Source organism: Pseudoliparis swirei, chromosome 4 (genome assembly GCF_029220125.1).
Source record: "Pseudoliparis swirei isolate HS2019 ecotype Mariana Trench chromosome 4, NWPU_hadal_v1, whole genome shotgun sequence".
NCBI lineage: Eukaryota > Metazoa > Chordata > Actinopteri > Perciformes > Liparidae > Pseudoliparis > Pseudoliparis swirei.
In genome coordinates this window covers 7,359,272-7,370,529 of record NC_079391.1, presented here as the reverse complement: position 1 = coordinate 7,370,529, position 11,258 = coordinate 7,359,272, and the positions used below count along the sequence as shown (strand labels likewise).

General features: G+C 47.1%; 1 long non-coding RNA gene across 1 annotated transcript; it reads left to right on the top strand.

Annotated features, from left to right (window-relative positions):
* The first annotated feature begins 8,272 nt into the window (after positions 1 to 8,272).
* Positions 8,273 to 9,171, top strand: LOC130193115 (uncharacterized). The gene is made up of 3 exons (XR_008831515.1): positions 8,273 to 8,285; positions 8,848 to 8,935; positions 9,082 to 9,171. It is a non-coding gene; the product is annotated as an uncharacterized LOC130193115 (long non-coding RNA).
* Positions 9,172 to 11,258: the final 2,087 nt, after the last annotated feature.

The following is an 11,258-nucleotide window of genomic DNA, read 5'->3' as shown; positions in this document are numbered from 1 at the left end:
GCGGACTCAGAACGGCAGCAACCGGCGACTTTCTATTTTGGATTCATACCAACGGGCGGGATCACTAATAGAAGACTGCACAGGAACACTGTGAACTGGCCCAGCACCTACCGGACTAGGGTGAAGTAGTGCAGGGCCACCTCTCTGCCTGGTCGATCAGCTGTGTGCCGCTTTTTGGGGTGGGGTGTGCAGTAATTTCCTTTTGTTTTGGGGGACTGCAAATGTGGAGTACGTGTGATCTTATACAATATTGTTGACAACACCAAAAAGCTACATAAAAAAGCTACCCTTATACTGGAGCTGCGAGCGTGGAGTGGCACTATATGACATTGCGTAATCACTGCCAGAAAGCAGGTCGAGTACATCCGCCGGATATACCGGGCGGCTCCAGAATCTTACATAGCGGAGTTATTTCCCCACAGACCCCTGATGGCAATAGCGGAGACGCAAATCGTCATATTAAGTCATTGTAGCGGCACAATTTTTTTCAAGCTGTTATTTTAAGGTCCAAAAGTTACATAGTGTTGCTTTAAAGAGAGGAGGGCTACTTTTCTTTACAGTAGTGGGGTCTACTCTGTCAAACACCCAATGTAACATGTGCTGCATCTCTTTCTGACTATTCTGCTCTGAACCTCTTTCATGTGAGGGTGAAACTCTTTTATTTTGCAAACCTCTGAAACCCAACCCAATGTGTCTTAAAGCTGCTCTGAACCTCTCATGCCCAAAGTTACAGTGTGTTGATAGTTGTTATTGGACAGTGTTGAGCACGCTGTGTTCTTGAAATAAAGGTTTGTTTTTTACAATATTCTACTCAAAACCTCTTTTCTTCTCATTGTTGAGTGCTATTTAAACTGCGTCGCCCAACTGCGCCCCACCCCCCCCCCCAAAAAAAATTTCACCAACCGCCACTGACGGGGAGCCGGGACACAGGGAACTACCACCGGGCGGGAAGGGGACGGAATAGGAACAGGAGGGACTAGAGCCGGCCGGGGCAAAGACGGGGCACAGGGAACTGGGGCCGGCTGGGACGGGAGAGAGGGAACTAGCGCCGGCCGGGAAGGGGGAAGGGGCGTGGCGTGGAGAGGTCGGATCGGCCGGGACTGCAGCATGGTGGAGGCGGCAGTGGGAACCGGCGGGGACTGCGGCACTGAGGCCGCAGCGGGACACAGGAAATGCCCGGCGGGGGGTGCCGGGGGCAGTGGAGAAGGGCCGGGGCTCCAACAGGTCACGGGGAATACCGGACAAGCACGGCGAGGGCTGCTGGGGCTTGGGCTGGCGGTGCCGACCCATCAGGCGACCGGGAACCGCAGGCTGGCCGCACCGGCTCGCTTGAGAGTAGCAGATCCCTCAGCTGTTCGGTTAAAGAACTCTGTTGGTCGTGGAGCTCCTTGTACCTCCCAGAGATTAACTGCTCAATCCTTGAAAGACGCTCCTCTTGTGTCCAGAGAGCTGAGCGCACTGTCCTCTGCTGAGCCAATCATGGTCGGATTGTTCTGTCAGGTTCTTGTGACGGGGTGAGGCTTAGGTGCAGAGAGACAGGCTGGACGCAATATGAATAACAAAAAAGCACTCTTTAATGAGGCAAAACGGTTTACAAAAAAAACAAGGTCCAAACGGGGCAGGCAGAGAATCCAGGTTCGGGGCAGGCAGGGTCAACAGGGAACCAGGAACACGGACAGGACGACGGGAAAAGGACACGGAACTAGCGATGAAAATCCGACAGCAGACAAGGGGAAAAACTGACACAATATATAGGGGGGGAAACAGGTGTACCACATCAGACAGTAACGAGACAAGAGTGGCTGAGGGCAGGTGCAGGGAATTAAACAATTAAGACAGAGAAGACACAGAGGAGACACGGAACACAGGAGAAACAGAACAGGGTGTTACAATCTCTGTATTTTCAGCTGACACCACACAGCATTTACATTGTTGACGATGTCGGCAATGTCCTGGTTCCCACTACCAGTGGCTACTTTGGAGTCAGGCATGAAAACGGGTCAGGGGTGAAAAAGGTGAGGAGGATAGGCACGCGGTGACTTCCACGAACATCGATGTTGGACGTTGTATGATAATCTATAGGTCCTCCATTCTGACACCAAGTCAGTGATCGGGCCCTATAATACTATAATAATAGTAATATTGTGTATAATATGGTCATTCATGAACCAACTTCCTTTTGTTGTTGTTGGCGTGAACAAGTCTTCAAGTCTTGTGCTCTGCTGAGCCATGAGTCTGTTCCTCGAGTCTGTTCTGCCTCTACCTGGTTGTCACGATCTTCTATACCATACCTGCCATAAATATCATGATACAATACCATAAAAACAGTATACCATAAATACGATACTGGTATATTTATCTATAATAGTAATAAATAAAATATCTGTATGGTTCACTTTTTACCAACTTTTTCAACACTTAACAAATAGCAGTAATATTAGTATTAATACAGCAAGATATTAATGAAACTACATGGAGCCATCATAGCATTGATCAATGATTATACACTATGAGGCCGTTAGACTCTGACCAGAGGATACAGAGTTCATCAGGAAGAGCAGCTGTAGAGTTACAGAACTTTACAGACTGAATTTAAACATTTCACTTCTGGCATCTTTTTTTATTTTTATTTTTAAAGCCGAAAATTCCGCCACTTAACGGCACTCGCTGTGAGCGCTGCGCTGTGCAAACAACTTGACACGGAGCAGCGCGTGCGCTCTGATCGCTCTTTTAATGAAGTATTGAGACTAAAAATATGCTAAATCACATCACTCTTAACGTACGGGTACTTTGTTAGCATCGCTCCACCGTGCAGCGCGACAGCAGCAGAAGTAGCGTCTAACATTCAAGCTAACCTAAACCACCAAACGCTGAAGACATCTTGACGCTGATTGGCCGAGACGCGACACGTCCCATCAAAGATGTTTTATTGCGAAGAGCAACACTTCACACTTTCTCCGCGTCCCACTCCAATCTCATAAACGCCGGCCAGCCAATTGACCCCCCCCCCCCCTACCCCAAAACAAAAACTCTTCGGATCTACACGATTCACAGATGTCACCTATTTTGGTTTCAAAACGGCGAGTTTCGCCGAAAGTTGAGGGATTCTCATGCCTGTGGAGTATTTGGAGACATCACTGCTGGTAGACGGTATGAGGTTTGTGGGGAAGAGACCCCAGCCTCAACGGCCACAGCAGGCCTGCAGCCAGCCCCCCCCCTCTTCCGCCATGCAGCCAGGCCTGTGGCGTCTGCTGTCCGTGCAGGACGTGCTGCACCTGCCCACGTTGGCCGAATTTTTTCCAGGTTTGTTTAGACTAAAACCAACTCTAGAGCTGAGCATTGCTCATTACAATGCACTGAGGGCAACCTCCTAGGATGATTCTTGAAAAAATAAAACCATTGTATGTTTACAGGCTGAATAAGAAAACAAAATCGCTTAATATCTCTTTCCATATTGGTTTTCTCTCTCAACAGGAACATATCAATCGTCACTGTCGATGGGGGTGCTCTCAGAGCAGATGGGGGTACCCTGTACATTAATTTTAATGAGCAGGAGGCCAATTTAACCTCAATGGCTGAAAAGGTGAAGCACAACCTGGGCACAGAGGAACAGGTGGTCCTCTGTGACGGCATGGGCAACCGTCTGCTCTATGGGCCGGGGACGACTGGTATGTTCTTGTAAAAGCTTCATGCCTACTTAAGTGTATCTTGTATGTCAATTATTGTTTGATTCTTGTCGGATTTGCTAACCTTGGATGATGATTATATATAACCAAATCATTTTCAAAGTAATACATTTGAAATTTAAATTTTAAGTTTTTTTCTTTAGGTCTAATGTTTTGGAAGCAGAATGCCCGTCGCATTATTGCCCTGCTGGACAGCTCCTACAGGGAGCTGATCGAGCACAAGAAGAAGAGGAAAGGGTAACAACAATGTAGAATGAGCTCTTCTTACGTCACCATGTGCTTTTGAACACCACCTGACTGACAACACAATCAGTGACAGAGACCTCCACATTCAGAGCTACTAACAGTCTAGCAGGGCTCGTGTTTCACCCAAAAGTCATAGAAGTCATAAATCAGTCCGATGGCGTCATGGTAACCCACGCTGAATACACATTAATGGGATCAATTATGAACATATATTTTTGTGAAGAGGGGATGAGTGTGATAAACTAAAATGCTTTCCTTTGTTTTTAAGGTGGTTATTAAAAAAAAAAAAGATGTTACTTAGTATGTGACAACCTGAACTGTAGTTATGAACAGTCAACAGCTACAGATACAGCTAATTACCTACTTGAACTTTGTATTTTCTAAACTCAGTTTTCATATATCTATCTCCCTCATCTCCCCAGATGCATAGATGATGAACATGTGAAAAACGTGGAGAAGCTGTTGCGGGGCAGCAGAAGCGCTGCCAGCGGTCACGCAGACGCTGAAGGAGCTAACAAAGTCAACACGGTAGCCCTGACTGACCCCCAGGTGACCACCGTGAGGGCAACATTTCAGTGCCTGATCTGTCGAGGTTTGTACTTTTAGATTATTTCTGTATAAACAAGCCATATTCTGCAGCATTAAAGTAATTGCTTTACCCGCTTCTAACTGCCCAGTCCCATTAGTGGGTTCATTCTTACAAACCAACTTCGCACTGCCAAGCTTTGGTCAGATATATTTATATACTGTATATCAATGAGGCCGCAGCCGGCAGACACAATGTGTATCAATATATTCAATTAAAGTCAGATAATATTGTTATCATGCAAACAAGAATAAGAATAATAAGGGGAAAGAATTGTCAAAATAACATGTTTGCCTTTTTGAAAATGGACCCCCTATTTCATCATATTCCCAGTTAAAACAGAAGATGGGAAAACATAAATGTTTCACTTAGCAGTGTCAACAGATATAGATCTTTTATGAAAAAGTGCTTTCGACTTTCATTCCATGAATTCACTAAAATGGTTCATCTTGCAGATGTCATGGACGACCCGTGGTCGCCCAATGCTGCAGAAGCCTCATTGGGTGCAGGGTGTGCGTTGACCGGTGGTCCGCCACCAGCACACACTGCCCCAAGTGCAGGATGAGGAATTTTCCTCCAAGTATTTTGCCATCACAGGGATGGGGGAAGTGGTGGATGTGTTCCGGGACACCATCGGCAATTAATTTTTTGTATTTTTATAAATGGTTCTGTTTTTTCTTTTCTTTATCGTTCGAGGTCCTTGTGTTATTGTGTTACATGTTCAATAAATGTCTTTGAACAGTTTATTATTTGACCATAACTTGCCCTGCATTTCATTTAGTCATTTGTTTATTCTTGTGACTGAGTAACACGTTGGTTGTTATAGCGCACACACAGCTCTGACTGACTGTTGGAGGACTGATTCTGAAAACAATTATGTAAATCTGATTTGTGCCGCTCAGCTGCTCAACTGCAGTGTTATTGAATGTATTGGTCAGAACAAGATCAATCACATCAGGTATGGGTGATATTTGTGGTTACTTATGAACATGTGTTTGCAGTGCATGTGCTACACTACCAAACTTAGCTTTTCCGTTACTACTTAATTGACTTGGAAGCTAAATAAGCACATCAAATTCCACTCCACTGAGGTGTGAAAGAGCGAGGGGCGTTGGCCCAACTGCTCTGGAGAAATATTACATATTAGGGGAAAAAAGAAGAGATAAGGATATTATGGTTAACTAGTTAACCACAATACTCTCCAAGTATTTGTTTGTAGCTTTCCGATCTTCGGCGTATAAAGACTCATAAAGCCCCCCCACCAGAATCAGCTTTAAGTGTGTACAAATACAATGAATACGGCTTATCTAAATGTACATGCAGAGATATAGCCATACAGCTAAAAAAAAGGCAACAACGCCTAACAATCACTTGACCTGTTGCTCTGAGCTAAAGAAGAGCATGACCTGTTAAGGTGCGTTCACACCAAAAGCGAAGCGATTTTTCGCGTCGCCCAAAACGCGTGACTTTACTCTCTCGACCATTTGCCGTGTTCTCACCATAAGCGTCGAGACGCTCCGCGAGGGGCGGGGCTTATCTCCGTGTCTCATCTCCGTGTCTCATCTCCGCAAAGACCGTGATCATTTCCTTCATCCACCAGAATAACTAACCACTAGTTCTGCTTTTTACTTGTTGAGGACGTCCCACACACTAACGCCCTCGTGTTTGGGTTCATGACATCACCCGTCGGCTCACACAGCTCGGTCACTTTCACCGATGAAGTTACTGTTACGTCTAAAAGACTTCCGCTTCCAGCGCTACGAGAGCGGAACAAGAGAGCTGATTGGCCCGAGTTGCGAGATTACCGCCTCAAAATTGAAATATTTCAACTAGGGGCGAAAATTGCGCCGCTGTAAACGCGTCGCCCGGGAAAATATCGCGTCTATCGCAGCCACACGCGTCTGTACGTTGACTTTTCATGGGATTCGGTCACGCGAAAAACTTGTTTTCGCTTTTGGTGTGAACTCACCTTAACACAGACCGTCCCAATAACAGGAATTGTTTTCATCATTGAACACATAGTAACCTTGGCGCGTCGTAGAAAGAGATATCCACTAATTTGGGGCTCTGCATCAGCCTCAACCCACCAACACATAGCCACGCAAAGTAATGGTCTTCATAAAGACGAACCAAACTGCACACGGAACAGTCTGTCTCCCACTTCAGGTCCCACACAAGCCACACTCGCAGCTCAAGCTAGCGCTTTCCCTGCACAGGCAAGTATTAAAGTCGATTGTCTCACTGGCTTCAGCCTCCCGCATCCTCCAGTTTACCACCTCGAACTTCGACCACGCCCGACATCTCCGTCCCGCCGACACATCATCCATCACCCTAAACCTCTGCAAGATTAACAACTCTAACTGCCTCAACCCATCTTCGCCTTTCGACTAGACTCATGGCGGTCATGACCCTAACCACGCCTACTCAAACACTTGTCGCCAGCCAAACCTCTTAGCAACCACATCTTTAGACGCGGTCCTCCCTCACTTACCTCTCCGATACCCGATCCTAACTAACACTTGTAACGGGCATGCACACTTTTCATTAAGCCATCTTTTGGGGTCTCTGCACCACCAGAGCTTCAGAAGAGAGAACCCCCACCCACGAGTCTCCAACCCCACCATTCCCTCTAACCACCAGACACCAGCAGTCTCCAATCGCACCCCTCCAACCCACTCTTCACGACCCTTCTCCCCTTCTCGTTCCGGACATAATCATCCCTTCATTCATTTATTTCACAATGAACCAACTGTAAACCTGTATCACCTTTGGCATGGTCTTCATTAGTGAATTGACTAATAGAGCGTATTCACTCACGTGACCACAACAACCTTTGGTGGCCATGTTGGGGTCCATGCACGGCATTGTTTTGCTTTATTTTATGCCGCTCTTCTTTAGAAATGACCATTATATCCTGAAGGAGACACAATTTCAGTTCAAAGCGGTGTGCCTTCTGATTATGGTTCTGTGCCTCATTGTTTGATGTGGGACTAATGATTCAGAATATGGGTTTATCAGCTCAACAAGACAGGCTATTACTTCAACTTGTCATGCATCTACTTCGGCTTCACTCAGCGTATGAGCGTTACGACTGTTCTCATGTGTTTCTGTTGATACATCAGGTTGTGGGCACGTTTCCATTGACACACTCGTCAATAATCTCTTTGCTTTTTTCGCCGAGCGAAAATCAGTGGCTGTGTCTACTAGCGCGCACTTGAGCACTTCGAGCACTGACTTTCAGTGTTCGAAGTGCGCCACTGAAAAAACCAGCAAAATGCAGTGCACTGAAAGTACCCGGATGGTGCACTGCAAACGGGCAAAAAATGTAGTGTAAAACGATGGACACTACTCGCCCTAAGCGGCCGCCATCTTGGTGACTGTAGCAGCTCCATGGCCACTACCCGTGGGTTTCCCCCTCCAGCACCAAGGATCAGCCCGGAACCACGAAGTTTGGTTGAAAGACATGTTTATTTGGTCTCACACACACACCGAGCAGACCGCAACACTACGCCTCTGCTCACTCTCCCGTCCCTCCAGCTCTGCTGCCCTTTTATACAAGCGGCTGCTGACTGATTGCCAATTAGTCAGAGCAGCTGACTGATTGTCAACTAGCCAGCAGCCGAGGCCAGATTGGGGACAGCTGCCACAGTGACGTAGCGGAAGAGGAGGAGCCCTTTTGCCAGCTTTTCATTTTATTTCTAAAACAATGGCGGACGAGATGGCAACGGTAGCGCAAGCGGTAGACCACGGAGTGACAGACCGTACATGTAAGTATCAGCGGTAATTAAACATTTACTGGTATTAAAATGTACTACTAACATGCCATTCTCAGATTAAAGCCAGCGACATGAGTATTTGGTGGAGTTAACGATGTATATGATGTATACCGACAGTTAGCATACCTAGGTAGCATTAGATGCCATTGGATCTGCATGGCAGTTATGATAAGCTAGCTGGGTCCTCTTGCCAGTCCGACGAAGGTGCACTTTTATCGGACACTCTTCGCTTGACGAGCGGGGGTAGGTGGCGGGCTCCAGGCGCTTGCTCCAGCGGCAAGTCCGACGACAGATAGCTATGTCAGTCATCGGACAGTGTTAAACAACGGCTGTTCTGTTAAACAATCGAAATAGCAATTTTAATAATGGATTAACAATGGATATGATCAGTTTAATAACGGGTTAACATGACACCGCAAACGTTTGCCCACACGCCGCCCGAATATTAATACAGTTACGATAGCAATCTAAGCTTGTCCTTCTTGAAATAATTGTAGCTTTCAATCGTCAGTGTTTTTTTTAATGTCGTGGTATTTCACATGTCTAGGGACAGACGAGGACACGAGGGCCTTAATCCCGTGGCGGTGTAGTAATAAATCCCTCTTCACGGGGAAGAGGAACGCCTCCGTGACTGGATTTGAGTAAGTACAATTACTCATACGGTAGCTAATAGGACTTTATTCTAAATGGTTGCCTTAGTTGCTAACCTTGCAATGATCAATGTGGTCATTACTGTGTCAGGGATGTGGTTGAGGCGAGATGTTAAAGCAGCATATATTTCCACCAGGGTCTTCATAAAGGAGAGAGGGCTTGGGAGCTTGGATCCCAAGCTTGTGAAAAAGAGGTGGGAGAACCTGGTTCACAAATATAAGGTCAGATTAAGCCAAGTGTCCAACAAAGCCTAGTCCAATAAAATATCTTTCTTGATCATAACTTTGCCCCTGTAGAGTAACACACTTGCACAATGTAGAGATGGCATGGCTAGTGAGTATTTACATGCAGTGTACATGTACATGGATGCAATATATTATGATTATGGTGATTGTTGTTAATCTTGTTCTTATCTATGTATTGTGCTCAAAGTAATGTAAAGTAATCGTATGGTCAGCCTTCAGTTCAATAACTAATTACCAGACCAGTTGAAGGCGCAATGATGTGCAACTCCAGTTTGGCTGTCTTTTCATCCGCAGGAGCTCAAGAAACCCCGGACGGGTGTGAGCACAGAGGGGGGTGGGGTCACTGCTGCTTCTTGGAAGTGGTATGCCCTTATGGATGAGGCACTGGGGGCCAGGCCGTCTGTGACTCCTCCAGTCCTCTTTGCCTCATCCAGCCGGGAAGTGGCAGGGACCCCCCCACCCGCTGTGGTCACACCCCTCCCTGTGGTCAGGAATGAAAGCGGAGCTTCCTCCACAGTGTCAACCCCGAAAAGACGGAGGGTAGACACTGTGGAGGTTGCCGAGCTCATTCAACAGAATGATAGGAGGTTCTCCGAGGCGTGGATGGAGATGGAAAGCCGAGCAGAGGAGGCCAGGGTGAGAGAGGCTGAGAGAGAGGAGCGGCGACATCGAGAGGCCCTGGAGAGGGAAGAGTCTCGCCACAGAGAGATGGTTGCTATGGAGGAGAGGAGATTCAATTTTCTCAGGGAGAGTGAGGAGCGGCGAGAGAGAGAGGCAGCCGCCAGAGGGAGGGAGACAGCAGCAAGAGAGGAGCGGCGAGAGAGGGAGGCAGCCGCCAGAGAGGAGCGCCTCCTTGCGCTTTTAGAAAAAATGTCTACGAACAAATTCTAATAAAGCCTGTTTTCTTCCGATTTATGTACATGTCTCTTTACTAACACTTAACCCGTCGGGGGCTGAGGCCTGTTTTACTCTTCTGGGAAGTCAATAGTGATCACTGAATTACCATACCCGTGTCATATAAGTAGCTGTCATTTGCTAATGGGCGGGGGCTGTTAGGAGCTCAAACTGAAATGTGCAAGAGATTAGTTCTATTCTTCTTATAAAATGCTTCTTATATTTTAGTTTTAAACTGCATACATCCGAAAAGTAAAGGGTTCAAGGTTTTTGTGGGTAGTCTTGTGGAATTTTAGAGGCATATTGACAAAATAATTTGGTTAACAAGTGAAATGGTGATGGTGAAATATTACAGACTCATAAATTGTTTGCCAATTATAGGGGAATTCTGGTGTTCAGAACCCCCTATTAATATTTAATGCATTAATTTAAATGTAATCGTGGTCTGGGACATAGCACTGAATGGCTATCCTAGTTATGTTTTCTGCCCCAGAGACGTTTCCTGGAGGTGCTGGTTCTGGTTGTTCCTCTGCTGCCCTCCCGACATCTGCATCTGGCTCCAGCAGGTCACCGTTGGTGAGGCAGATGTTGTGGAGCACAGTGCAGCAGAAAATGACCTCTGGCACAAACCTCACATCCACCTCCAAGGCCTTTAAGAAGATGGACCGCCATCGCGTCTTCAGTATCCCGAAGGACCTCTCCACAACACACCTCGCCTTTGACAGACAGCAGTTGTAGCGTGCTTGGAGGTGGTTGCGGACAGGCTGCCTGAAGGGGGTCATGACAGGCAGGGGTAGCCACCATCCCCAAGGATACAGTATTCTGGTGGAGGGTATGACTGCTCATAGAAGATGGGGCTGTTTTTCAGGACCCTGGCATCATGCACTGAGCCTGGGTAGCCCACACACACATCTATGAATTTGCATTTATCATCACAGATGGCCTGCAGCTGGATGGAGTGAAAAAGCTTCCTGTTAAAATAGCAGGCAGCATCCTCCGCTGGGGGCTTCACTCTGACGTGGCAGCCATCAATAGCCCCCACCACTCTGCTGAAGGCTGCCGACCCAGCTAGACGGGCGAAGCGGGCACCTAGGCGTGGGAGTTCCTCTCCTGTAGGGTGGCGGACAGCGGTGTGCCCACTCATCCTGGCCACCACCCGATAGGAGGTGGTGCT